General features: G+C 45.5%; 1 protein-coding gene and 1 long non-coding RNA gene across 2 annotated transcripts in view; one reads left to right on the top strand and one right to left on the bottom strand.

The window, feature by feature from the left end:
- Positions 1–14,290, bottom strand: part of SPATA13 (spermatogenesis associated 13) — a 318,996-nt gene that overhangs the window by 255,788 nt on the left and 48,918 nt on the right. The window lies entirely within an intron of this gene.
- LOC140710646 (uncharacterized) lies at positions 496–6,293 on the top strand. Its single transcript, XR_012091744.1, has 2 exons — positions 496–2,003; positions 6,014–6,293. It is a non-coding gene; the product is annotated as an uncharacterized lncRNA (long non-coding RNA).

The raw sequence follows: 14,290 nt of genomic DNA, 5'->3' as shown, positions 1-14,290 counted from the left end.
ACCTTCCCTCCTGCCAGACCCCTCCCGAATTCCGTGATTATAAAACGCAAGTAAACAAAAATGTTCTTGCCGCTCAGACACTTGATGCTTTGTATCTAAAATAAGAATATCAGGGAGAAAAACAAGTTTGTGCTCTAGCTACTGACAGGCCTCAGAAAATGGAAACAAAACAGCAAAAGAGCATTCCTGTTTCTCAGCCCGAAGAGCAGCAGGAGAGAAGAGAAAATCCAAGAGAACTGGGAATTAGAGCTGTGTTACACAAGGTAGAGAAAGGAAAAATCAAAAACCAAGGTTCCCAGTCCCAAAATATCCCTGCAGGAAGCTAAGTGGAACAATTTTCCACAGAAAGCAAGAGACATGTCCTATAAATAATGTGGTGGGCAGGGCAGCGGGGGGCGGGCAGGATGCCCTGGAGGAAGCGGGGAAGGGCTGCACAGGCCCCTGAGCTGCTGGCTGCCTCCCGCCACAGGAACGCAGTCGCGGGGCCAAGGCCAGGATGTTGAATATTTATATTCTGCTTATAAAATATGCCTTTTATTGAGAAATTTAGACACACTCTACTGTGTCCAAAGAGTCCTTAAAGTCACGTCCTTTCCATTTTCCATGTTCTCTTGTCAACAGGCCAGTGTCCACAGCCTGGCTTTCACTTGGAGACGGGAGGGTGAGGAGAGGTGCTGTGGTGGAGACGCGTCGCAACTGCCCAGGACATCACCGTCTCACATCATGGGCTTAAAAGAAAAAAATACATATGTTTCTTTGTATCAATAGTCAGAACCCTGAATGGAAGTGTTGGTCATTCTGAATTTTCTAAAATTTATTTTTATTTTTTTAATAATAGTTTGTTGTTGTTTGTAGAGCTGGGATCTCGTTACGCTGCCCAGCCTGGCCTCAAACTGCTGGCCTCAAACAATCCTCTGGCCTCGGCCCCTCAAATGGCTGGGATTATAATCCTGAGCCACTCCACCAGGCCTGTTCAGAATTCTAATATACAACGAATTCTTAATGATAACCAAGAAATAAGGACTTGGAGCTCAAACTGTGCCCCTGAGGCCTGCGATTCCTGAGAGCCGTGCCTCCTCCTCCCATTCTTCCATTTGGAATTGCGTTAAGCACAGAGACCCGAGGAGCCTGGACACGGCGCAGGATGACGGTGTGAGAAGCCAAACCCCGCCTCCAAACACAGGGACTCCTCACCAGCTGGTAGGGCTTCAGTGCGTGCAGAGGAAGCGAAAGGACGGGCAAGGTGCACAGATGAGGTGGGAGGACCGGAGCCAGGACGTCTGAACCTGGTGAGGAGCTGCAGGGGTGGGCCAGGGGTGAGGAGGAGGAACAGGTGCCGGGGAACTCCTGGGACCTCAGGCTGGCGGCCACTGCCTCCTCTGTCCCTTGGGCACCCTCCCTTTGCCCTGCCCTGGAGAACGTAACTCTTAGCAGGCTCTTGCAGCCTGGACTTTCCATGGCGCTGCTGCCTCTGACTCCAATCGCTACCACTTTCCCCCTAAAGCTTCCACCTCTGAAGATTTGCCTCATATCATCTCCTCTGTGTAATCTCTTCTCAGCTTCACCTTACCCGTAAGTCCCCACCCCTCCATCCCCAAACAGGGAGCATTGTCTCCACTGGCTCCACTCTACTAGACCAGCAGGGAGACGAGGAAGCTTCCTTCTATGGACCACCCGCTGGGCATAACCTCCTCCCCTAAGGGTGGGGTGTGCACGAGGGCACCAAGTGCCTTCGCCCAGGCAGGTGCGAGGGCGTGTGAAACTGGAGGCGAGAGCCTGGCAGGCTGCACACCTGCGGGCTGAAAGGAGAAAGGGAGGGATGCCCAGGCAGTCCTTAAAGGGACCTGGGGAAGCTTCATCTTCAACCGCAGACAAGCGTCATTCACCTGAAATGCCAGGACCAGGAAGTCCTGCCGGCCGCAGGCACAGCCTGTCCAACGTGATTGGAAATCACTTCCTGCTGTTCATGTCCTCTTGGAAGGTCAGGTGGCCTCTGCAACAAGGTATGTGCTGCGTGGAGACTGGGGAGGGGAACGAGGGTCTCCGAGAATCTCAGGAGGCCAGCCCCCGCAGTGCTCACTTGGAGTTCATGTGCTCAGTAACCTTCATAGAAGGTGGGGGAATCCAGAGAAGAAAAGAGCTGCTCCCACAGCCACCCAGCCCGTGGATGGCAGATACGGGTCTAGAGCCTGCTAAGCTCACAGTATGCTCACCTGCAAAAACAGCTGGAAAACCCTCAGGTAACACAACTCCAATATTTCAGTACTGAAGTTAGCAAACAGCACATTGTTTTGAGAAGTGGGTGAGGCCTCCCAGGACGGTAAAGCTGCACCATTTTAGGATGCCTGTCCCTTTATTTGGGTGTCTGAGTGTTCCACAAATGACTGCCACTACCACGTGTGGTGGGTGGCGCGAGGCACCTTGGCCATAAAGTCCTGCCAGCACGGGACTCAGAGACCGTGCTCATCAGCATCGTGCGTGGTGCCTGCATTTGGAGCAAGACAAAGGCATGTTTTAGAAAGTGCTTCCACATCCCTGCATTGGAACTTCTGGCTGAGGCACAGCACAGAAAATGCCTTTGCCTCTTGTGGATTCTTGCCCAGGGCTGAGAACTGGCCAGCTGCCATGCTGTGTCCTGGGTGCTGCTCCAACCAGACGCCAGCTGGGTCCCTCCTCCTTTCCTGTCTGTGTGCCTGACCAGGGACAGTGGCCCCTGAGAGATGGCTCCTGGGTCTTGAATCCTATACAACACGAGGCAGCCCATCCGTGCTGTCTGTTTTGGTTTTGTTTTGATAATCTCCTCTTATAACAAGGATACTTGATTTCTTGTTAGGATGAGTCAAGTCAAATTTACCCAGATTCAAGGGTAAATCTGGCTCCGGAAACTGACTTATCAGCATTATCAGATTTCAAGGAGCTAGAGTGCATTAAAGACTTTAGTCTTTTGTTACCAACTAAAAATCAACTATTTTTAAATATCTACTATACTTAACAGTTTCTCATAAATTCATGGTCAATATCAATACTGTGACTTCCCCAGATGGTTCAGAAAAAGTCTGACAGGCCGAGTGCAGTGGTTCACACATGTAATCCCAGCACTTTGGGAGGCCAAGGTGGGTGGATCATGAGGTCAGGAGTTCGAGACCAGCCTGGCCACACAGTGAAACCCCATCTCTACTAAAAATACAAAAGTGAGCTGGGTGTGGTAATGGGCACCTGTAATCTCAGCTACTCGGGAGGCTGAGGCAGAAGAATTGCTTGAACCGGGGAGGCAGAGGTTGCAATGAGCTGAGATTGTGCCACTGCACTCCAGCCTGGGCGACAGAGCAAGACTCTGTCTCAAAAAAGAAAGAAAGAGTCTGAAAATGTCTGCAAATGGAAAGAATCCGATTTCCCTCTTCTTGGTTTGTGAAGGCTCCTGCAGATACTGTCTGTTGGCTGCATGATAGACACTTGAGGTACTTTCTTCAGGATATTTACACAACGGTGCACATGCCTTGCTGACAAACAGATCATCCACTCCCTTCACAGCCCATCGGTTTCGCGTTTTTAGTAGCCTGAGGTTGGCATCATTGCATATGTATAACAGACTCCCTATATAGGCCTCCTAGATACTGCATGCACTGCTTAAGTTGCATTACAACATGTTACATTTTAAACTTTACTGTGACCACTGATACCATCTTAGGTGCAGTCATGTATCACTTACTAATGGGGATACATTCTGAGGAATGTAGGTGACATTGCTGCTGTGTGAACAGTAGGGAGTATACTCACACAAACCTAGATAATGTAGCCCAGCACACAGCGAGGCTGCACATTGTAGCCTATTTCTCCCAGGCAACAAACCTGCATACGTTACTGTACTGAGTACTGTAGGCAGCTGTAACACAACGGTAAGCATTCGTGCATCTAAACACACCCAAATGTAGAAAAGGAATAGAAATGTGGTATGATTATGTCACGGGGCTGCTGTCCTGTATGCGAGGCATCGGTGACTACAACGTTGTCATGCTGGGCACAGCTGTACTGCTGCTGTTACTGCTGCTGCTGTTCATATCTTACAGCAAAGGAGACGACACAACTGGAGAATCGATACACTTGTTTCAGACTCATCATGTCCAGGGTTAGAATTTAGGCATTTCTTATCCTTTTAACCTTAGTCCTGAATTTCAGTAACATTTGGCAGCCCCTGTGTCTGCTGCATCAATATGAGCTCCTATATCCCCATTACTTTCCTTTCATAGGTCCTTTTGGTTTGGTTTGTCATTTTCTTTGAGTTTCTTAACATGAATTCTAACTTGTAGTTTTCATTTTCTTCTATAATAAAGAAGGTATTTGAAGCTGTTTCCTCTAAATACAACTTTACCTGGATGTGATAAATTTGCTACGAGGTCTCCTAGTTTGAACTGCTATTTCTATAACTTGTAATTTCAGCCTTGACTTCTCCTTTGCCTTAGGACACTTTATGAGAGTGCGCCCTAATATTAAATAGTTGAGCTTGGGTCTCTATACAATTTATTTATCTATTTTTTGGATTCTGATCAGAGACTGATGGCTCTAAAATCTCTGCTTTCCTGAACTATTTGAAATGTTTTCATCATCAAGAACCTAATTGAATTTTACAAATTTCATAAAGTACAAAGGACAAAAAATTATAGATTCTATATTTGTAGGATGTAAATTTTATATGTATTATTACATGAAATTATGAATGTAAGATCCTCTTCATCTTTGATTAGTTTACTAGATCTACTAAATTATTACATGAAAATATTTAAAATCATTCATTAATATTTGTGCTTTGCCAAGTTCTGTTTATATATTTTTATTGGCTTTTGCTTTATATGTTACATGTTCGCTTTGTGTGTTATATTGTATCTTATTTTCTAAACAATATAAGGTAATACTAAAAATGCAATAGTCATATGGAAAGTGTAAATTAAAAGCATACTGACGTATCGCTACACTGTAATGTGATGTGTGACAGTGAATTTTCTGTGTCCACTTGACTGGGCTGAGTGATATACAGGTGGCAGGTGAAATATTATTTCTGGGGTGTGCTGAGGGTATTTCTGGGAGAGATTAGCACTGGAACCATCTGGCTGAGTAAAGACGCACCCTCCCTGATGTGGGTGGTACTGGCCAATCCTTTGAGGGTAGGAATGGAACAGAAAGGCATCAGAGAGAGTGACCTTGGCAAAAAAGACATCTGTCTCCTACCCTGGGACACTGGACATTGATGCACCTGGTTCTTGGGCCTTTGGACTTGGACCAGGACCGATACCATTGGCTTCCCTGTTTCTCAGGCCTTTGGGTTTAGACAGGAACTACACCAGCTCTCCCACATCTTCAGGTTACAGACAGCAGATCCTGTGCTTCTCAGTCTCCATGATCACATGGGTTAGTCCCTCATCATAAGTCTCTTTCCATGTATCCATACAGATTCTATTGGTTCTGTTTCTCTGGAGAGCCCTTGCTAATACAAGTGAAAAAGCCAATATGAAAAAGAGATAAAATACCAAGCGTTGATAACAATAAAGAGGAACTCCCACACTATATTGGGAGTATAAATTGGCACAGCCACTTTGGAAAACTAATAGGATTTACTAAAGCTGATGAAACGGCCTTTGCAACATTTGTAACAGTGAGAGAAATTTAACCTAACGGACTCTATCTTGCTTCTATTCTCACAAGCTAATTGCCTTTGTTACCTTTAAAACAAAGATGGTAACAGTCCCTCCCTGAAACTAGCTCCCTCCTTGCTCAGGAACCGAAACTGCCTTTGTAAAATGAATGGAGGGCCACAATATTACGGGAGGAGTGTGAATTCTGCTAAAAGGAAGGCTTAAATGTTCTCTGGCTTGCTTTTCTATAATTCCTTGCCTCTTAGGAGTCATGTGGCCAGAGATCACAGGATTGGTGACTTCTCCAATTGTTCCTATAGATAACACTACTATTATTTTGTCTAAGATTATTATTGAGATGTTTTCAGACTTCTGCATTCTGGCAGGCAAAGGAATGACTGCACCTGACCCCGTGACTCATGACTCAACCAGTCCTGTGGACCCCGCCTTGAGGTGGACTCGGTGCACCAGTACCGTTTTCCACACCCCTCTGATTTCATCCTCAATCAATCAGCAGCACCCTTTCCCTAGCCTGCTGTTCACCAAATTAGCCATAAAACTCCTACCTAGCCTCTGAGTTCTCAGAGAGGCTGATTTGAGTGATAAAGTAATAAATTCCTGTTCTGCTTGGCTAGCCCTGTTTATTAAACTTGTTCTCTACTGCAATACTGCTGTCTCAGTGAATTGATTTTATCTCTGCAGTGGGCAACAAGGATTTGGTGATTACACTGATCAATATGCAATTACATCTCTAGGTATATATCCAATAGAAATGGGTGTATGTTTACCAAAGATGTATAAGAATGTTCATAGCAGCTTTATTCATAAAGTCCTCAAACAGGAAACCGAAATTTCTATAAACAGTACAATTCATAAATAAATTTTGGTATTATACATTGGACATCTATACAGCTACAGGAACTAACAACAAACTGTTGCTACCCACACATCATGGATGAATCCTGCAAACATATTGAGTGAAAGAGGCCAGATACAAAAGGGTATACCCCGTATGACTCCATTTAGGTAAAGTACAAAAACAGGCAAAACTCTAGCCTAGACAACATAGCAAGACCCCATCTCTACAATAAATTTAAAAATTAGCTGGTTGTGGTGGTGTGTCCTAGCTACTCTGGAGGCTGAGATAGAAGGATCATTTGAACTCAGGAGTCAGAGGTATCAGTGAGCTATAATCACACCATTGCCCTCCAGCCTGGGCAACAGAGCGACACGCTGACTCTTAAAAAAAAAAAAAAAAAGGCAAAAGAAATCTATGGTCTTAAAAGTCAGGATAGTGGGAACCTTCCTAGGATGGGAAATTGACTAGGAGGTGACAGGAGGAGAGTTTCTGAGGCTGTTTCTTAACCTAAATGCCAGTACATGAGTGTTCACTGTCAAAATCCAGGCAGCTACACACTTGACTTAGATGCTTCTCTGTGTATGTGACACACTCCAGCAAAACTTTAAAAAAAACTAACGCATGGCTCTGCACAGTATTTATCATGAAACAGAACATGCAAGGCTTTGTATTTTTTACAAGGTAGAAGAATTCAAGTTTGAAGGAAAATTGTGCCAGGCATTGTGCTAATCCCTTCTCACAAATCACTTTAATTGTCCACATTGCCCATTGAGGCGGGTACTATGATCCCATTCTCCAGATTAGGGAGATGAGGCTCAGAATGGAATCAGTTCGTCTGAGACCACACACGTCCCACCTGACCATGAGGAGGTGAGGAAGGCAGCCCGGTGGGCCGAGAGCCTGCAGTTGGAACAAATCCCAGCAACCCTGTGGCTCAGCCTGTGTCGCTGTGTAGAGCAAACACGATCTTTTCCCATGTATTTTATAGGACTTGCTTAGTGATTCTCCACAGCTAAAATGAAGCCTTAGCATTCTTCCGTTGAACTTCTCGGCTTCCCTTGAGGACTGACTTTATTTCATCACCCTTTGTCATGAGTCTGGTATTGTTTACAGTGTGATTTTACACATTAAATTTCTTCCATAACAACATTTACTCTACAATAGTCGTGATAATTTAAAAAACTTGTATTACGTGATCTACCTAATTGAATTTAACAATCTTACAGCTTGTTTAGGGCATTTGATGTTTTCACGTCACAGCAATTTAAACTGAGAGAAAAAAATGCTTACGCAAAATGCCTGTTTCCAAAAGGAAAAGGTGCATATAAAATAAGGCTAAAATGCAGAACATAAAGCCTCATAGAAGGAGAAGAAACATAATACAAAGGTCATGGTTGAATATTAAATGTAGCTCTAAGCTTTCTGCAAGACAAGAAGAACATAAATCTTATCTGATAAAAGGAAATAGATCAGTTATTCAAAGAAGACAATCTTTCAGGTACAAATTTCCAAGAAGAATACCACAGAAACATACAACTTTGTCAAAAGGATTGGCAGTGAGTGATACAAATTATACATAGAGTGATATTCAAAAATGTCATTATAAGAGGAAAATCTTACAAACTCGGCAGCCCTGGATTTTATTTTTAGAGAGTGAGTTCAAGGGAAACACAAAAGAATAAAGGAAGAAAGGGAGGGTTTGAATTTTAAAAGGCTCCCAACTTATTTCTCCTATCTAACTGTAACTTTGTACCCATTGACCAACCTCTCTTCACCCTGCCTACCTCCGCCCCCGCCCCCGCCTCTGGAAAACACCATTCTATTTTCTGTCTCCAGGAGATGAATATTTTTTGTAAGATTCCACATACGAGTGGGATCATGTAGTATTTGTCTTTCTGCGTCTGTCTTATTTCACTTAACATCATGTCCCCTAGGTTCATGCACATTGCAAATGACTATAGTTAACAATAATGTAATGTATATTTCAAAATAACTAGAAGAATGAATTTTGACTGTTCTTATCACAAAGAAATGGCAAGTGTGAGATGACAGACACACTAATTACCCTGATTTGATCATTAAACGATGTAAACATGTATTGAAACATCACACTGTACCCTGTACATTGTCATGTGTCAATCGAAAATTAAATCAAAAACAGGCCAGGTGCAGTGGCTCACGCCTGCAATCCCAGCACTTTGGGAGGCCGAGGCGGGCGGATCACCAGGTCAAAAGATCGAGATCATCCTGGCCAACATGGTGAAACCCTATCTCTACTAAAAATACAAAAATTAGCCAGGCGTAGTGGCAGGTGTCTGTAGTCCCAGCGGTCGGGACGCTAAGGCAGGAGAATCGCTTGAACCCAGGAGGTGGAGCTTGCAGTGAGGCATGATAGCACCGCTGCACTCCAGCCTGGCAACAGAGCAAGACTACATCTAAAAAAAAAAAAAAAAAAAAAAAAAAAAAGAAGAAGAAGAAATTAAATCAAACAAACAAAGGCAGCAGAGGCCCACGAGGCCATCGCTGTGGTGTGGCTTTGCAGCAGAGCAGCTCTGGGCCGGGCTCAGGAAGCCACTCCCCAGCCAGGGCAGATGCCCTCCACCTCCCAGGCTTTAGCTTCTCATCATGGAAGGAATGGAATGAGTACTTTCCCTGACTGCCTCCTGGTCAGAGCACCCTGTGAAAAGCAAAATGCTCCACCAGTGTCCATTCATCAGCTTGCCTCCAAGCAGCACCATCAAAATAGAAAAAAACCAATGCCACTTCCCAAGGTGGTGGGGCAGTTAAAGTTGCCACCCCCTATTCTCCTGGCAGTCCTTATTTTGAGGGTGACTTCCATTTGTTCCACTTACAGTCATTTCCAATAGAGTCAGGAAGTGTATTTAGTAGAAAATCTCAGTGTGTGATGAATCCACAGAGAATCACGAAAATGTGAGCTTTCACTACCAGCAGGCCATGCCCAGTATTTTGTCCTTTCCCTTTGGCATAAGGCTATAAACAACAACAAAAAATTCCCTCAAAGTCATGAGAGACATAAAATTTGGGGACAAATTCACTGAGGCCTTTATTCTCCAGAAAAGCATGTTGTTTTCTCCAAGCTGACAATGGTGAATTCTAAGCTGGAGATTACCAGTGAGCTCAAGACTGTGTGTGTGCAAGATGCATGTACACAGAAGTGTGCGTTCATGGGTGTGTGTGTGTGTGTGTGTGTGTGTCCATCAAGGCCCAGAACCTGGGAGGTGCAATGTTCTCAGTGTTCTTTTCCTGAGTATCCCCATGGTTGCTACAAATGATTTCCCAATCCATCAAGCTTCAGGGACCAGTGCTGCTGAGATGGGAGAAGTGGACGCAGTGTTTGGCCACAAAAAAGGGCAGCATCCACTACATAAGCACCTGGACTCCTAGGCCCCGCCCCACTACTCTGGCCGCGCAGTCCCCTGCGTGTTTGTCACAGTCAAGACGCATGTCCAAGGCGAGGCAGCTAATAGGCCCCGTCCCACTACTCCAGCCGCACAGTCCCCTGCGTGTTTGTCACAGCCAAGACGCATGTCCAAGGCGAGGCAGCTAAGAGAGAGGAGTGATGCGCCACCAAGCCAGAGAGGTGGCGCGGACAACACCCAGGCTGGCCGCTGCTGATGTTCCTCTGCGTGACCTAAGCTGAAGGAGAAATGTGACCTCGCCAACACCTGAAACACACACTTGAGATTTAATGAGTTTGTGCGTGTTCCACTCAACTGAGCCAATACTGGCGTTATTCACTAAGACACACACTGCAAAAGGGTTCACTATCAACTCAGGCCACTTGAGGATGTATTTACAGAGAGATTTTTATACATTTGCATCATCCTGTCAACTGTAAACCTACACAGTAGGCTTCTGAGGAACTGTTTTTAAATGCACTGTTCCAGTGGTATTTCTCAACACGGGATTCTCAGACCACATGTGTTAGAACGAACTGGGAGAGCTTTGGTAAGATGCAGATTGTCGGGCTCCACAGCTGGCCAACTGAGGCAGCCTCTCTGGGACTGGTGCTTAGGGATTTCTGTCTTTCTCAAGCTTTCCCAGTTATATGCAGGCACTATGCATTTTGAGAAGCTCTCCCCTTTGAGTTAGTTCAGTGAGGTTTACCCCCGGTGATTAATACACCAGAGACCGCCCGTGAGTCAGTGCTCTGAGAAGCGAGTTAGCGCACAGGCGTGGACGTACGCTTAGTGCACGGTGGCGGACGTGCACTTGTGTCTCTGATCTCAGTGACTCGTGAGGATCGGCACCAGTGGCTTCACACAACAGCCTGGTTTGCTTTGGAAACGGAAGTACCGTGAACATGCGGCATCTCAGAAACAGGCCTATGGATCTTTCCACAAAGGCTAGAACTGCATCATTGGCTTTCCAACTTGAACCTTTACATTTTATGTTCATTTTTCCTGTGTCTCCCATTCAACTAGGGTTGAACATTTCCATTGAAACGAATGGAGCTTATCCATGAGCCTCAGGGCAAACAGTGTCTCCCCAAGATTTAGGAGTAAGAAAAGAGTCACAGAACGACCTTCTGGAACCTGCTTTGTCCCTCACAACCCACACTAGGTGGTCACAGCCGACACTCCTGTGACACAGAGGACACCACGCTTTCTCAGCAAACGTGCCTGAACGCAGCTTGCGCTGCCCCTCGAGTTGGTCCACCTGCCTTGACATGTGACACACATGGCTGCCTCTGTGCCCTACACGAAGCAAGAGTAAGGAATTCCCCAGTACACTTTCTAAACAGACTTTAGGCAACATTTTTCAAACAGGATGAGGAAAAGGCAAGGACCGTGGGTCAGATACATTCCAGTTGACTGTTACGCTTCACTCTGATTCCACCTGCTCTTTGCAAAGCTGCCATTGGTGGCCAAGTCCTCTCTGCCCTTTGCTCGGCTGAGGTCAGCCTTCCTTTACCTGCCTCACTCTTTTCCACTTTCCTTCTAGACATGGCTTGTGTGGGACCTTCTCGTGGGTTGAGTGAGAATAAACGGGATGCCCTGATCCACCACTCATCCTGACACCTGTTTCCCCAAGCCCAGCCCTCACCTCCCTTCTTTTCTACTTTCTGATAGATATTTTCCCATCAACAAGAAAAAGAATGAAAAGAAAACATTTTCTTAACATCACCATGATTCCTGGCACAACTGCATGTTCATCTGTGCTTCCAACATCGTTCAACCTTAGACCTACAAGGTATTTGGTGATGAAACTGATACTGACATTTTGTTTAGCTTTAATTTATGATGGTATCTTTTACACCCTGTGAGATTTCTATTTACATGTGAGATTCTGATTCGGAATCATTTAATTTGGACACAGGCATCATAGATTATGCTACTCTGACCTGGGTTAAAATTTGTCAATAGGGAAAATGGGCTTGAGAGAGAGAGAAACAAAAACCCTTTATCTATAAAATTCAGGTTGAAACTTCCTTTATTAAAAATCCAAATAACTTATATAACAATTAAATTGCCAGGAGATTCTTCAAAACATGCCACCTTTTACTTAAGAAATAAGCTTCTCCCATTTTCCAGTGTGGTTTGGAGCTACTGTGGGTTGAATCAAGCTAAGTGGATAGGGCTGCACCATTTCAGCCACATCCTACCCCCATCCCACAATGTTCCTATAGATAAGAGCACAGGCAGGCATTGTGATTTTGCTGTATTTGTTGTTTCACAGTAAAACTGCCTTAATTGTGCTTGTCCACACGCAGCTGTAACCATGTGATCCACCAGCACCTGGCCTCATTGTTCGTACCCGCTAAGTCTCCGGGTCTCCCTCCCTAAAATACTGCAGTATTTCAGTTCGTGGTGCTCTAATCTGAGCAAAAGATGCTTGTAATGGGGCCAACCACAACCTCTATCCTCAAAAACTGGGAAGGGTTTTATAAAGGAACGACAGCAAACAACCAGCAAAAGCTGAAGAGAAGAGCCTCAGACTACTAAAAAATTTAAAGTTGGGGTGCCTTGAAGCCACCCTTTTCCCCCTTTCAATTGGTACAATTTGGATCCATAGGAGAAGAGGCCTAGTTGGATTTTCCTCAGGTCATTTCTCCTCATTAAAACTGAACTTTACAAAATTGGTGCTTGGCAGGCTCTGTGTCCTAGACCCCTGTCTCCCCGGACCCCGAGGCTCTATTTACCCTGGTCTTCCAATGTCCAGTGTCCTGGTGGTAGCCTCCTCTCCAACCCCTCTGCGTGTCTGTAGAACACAAAAGTATAGTTACACCTGGTTTCCTGTGAAAAGTGGTGCTGTGAATTTCTACACTCCATACTCTAATGACTACCTGGGGCATGCTCTTAAAAACATATAGACAGACGCTGTTGGCTGAGCCATGTACCACCTGGGAGGCCTCAGGACTTAACTTCTCAAGCCTCTGATTTTCTGATTTGAAAAATCAGGTTTGTGAGACACGCAGGGCCGTTGTCCAGAGCAGGATGCACAGAGAGCACTCAGTGGAGGTCATCTCCCTCCTCCCCAGGCCGGAACCCTGACTTACACTCTCTCCTGTTTGGCTGGCATAGGGCACTCGCCATTTGGTTTGGCCACCCAGCATCTCAAGCCTGTCTGTGTTTGGGGGATTTCTGCTGAATGGCCTTTAGTGGAAGTTTTAGAGGAACTGCTACTTGAAATGGTCATCTGAGTATGCTCACCTCACCAAATGGTGCTTGTGATTGGCCAAACATTGCCCGGCTTCAGTCTTCTTGCTTCTAGGGCAGCTGCATGCCGCCTGGCTCCGCCGGTCAGAAAGGCCCTCACCATACATAGGAGTGAGTGGCCCAAGCAGGGAAGGTCAGAGCTCGGCCTGTCTTTGGTGGGGACGGTGCTAGAGGTAATTCAAAGTGTGCTTTTCCTGGAGCAAACGTGGTGTCATTATGACAGCATTGAAAGCTGTTCTTAAACCAAGTTCTGGTACAGAAAACAATGGACAAAGCCAACTACAGAATTCCCCCAACCCCAGTCATGTGCAGGATTGGGAGAACAAATGGCAACTTACAAAAGGCAGAAAAAGAAACGCACCATCTATAGATCCCTCCAGTCCACGGAACAGCAAGAGACAAAAGGAAGAACAACCAGAGCAAGAACAAATACACGACCGCTCAAGACCCAAGAATTCCTATCGAGAGCGAGAAAGAAAAGTGCCCTTTGATGAACTTGGTAATAAAAGAAACCTAAATAAGTCAAAGTGCTTGCCAAATTTTAAATTCTGACTTGCCAGATGCAGAATTCTGATTCTGCATATTTTCAAGATTCAACTTGTGGGAAGCTGCAAATCTGCTTCCACTGTGTTTGTGAAGGAGGCCCTGAGGCTCTCCCTACTATGTCCGTTCCCAGCAGGCTTTCCTCCCGCCGGGAAAGTCTGCAAAGGTGGAGCTGTCAACACCAGTTTGGTAAGTGAGTAGTAGCTGGTGGAGGGATGACCAGCAGCTGCAGCCACAGCCAGGCGCAAAGGCAGAATTTAAAGTGGAACAATCAAGACAGTGTTTCTAGTGCTGTGGTGACATCATACACCATGAACGTTTTATTCATTGTGTGCTTGGAGCAGAGAAAGAAAGATTCGCTAATTACAGAGAGGCAGAGCAGGGAGCCATCCAGATTTTCTAACAGAAGCCTGCACTCTCCCGGTTTGTGGTGGTGTAAACAATAACGTTTTAAATCGTCTCCGATAGAAGGTATGTGAGCGCTGGAGCAATGACCACAAAACTGCCCCTATTTCCCTGCGGGTGTCACGGGGCTGCCTGTCTGGGCCATTGCCTGGGATGAGCAGGTTTCTCTGGATTTG

The sequence above is a fragment of the Chlorocebus sabaeus genome, chromosome 3, assembly GCF_047675955.1.
Source record: "Chlorocebus sabaeus isolate Y175 chromosome 3, mChlSab1.0.hap1, whole genome shotgun sequence".
Lineage (NCBI taxonomy): Eukaryota > Metazoa > Chordata > Mammalia > Primates > Cercopithecidae > Chlorocebus > Chlorocebus sabaeus.
This window is presented reverse-complemented; position numbering and strand designations above follow the sequence as displayed.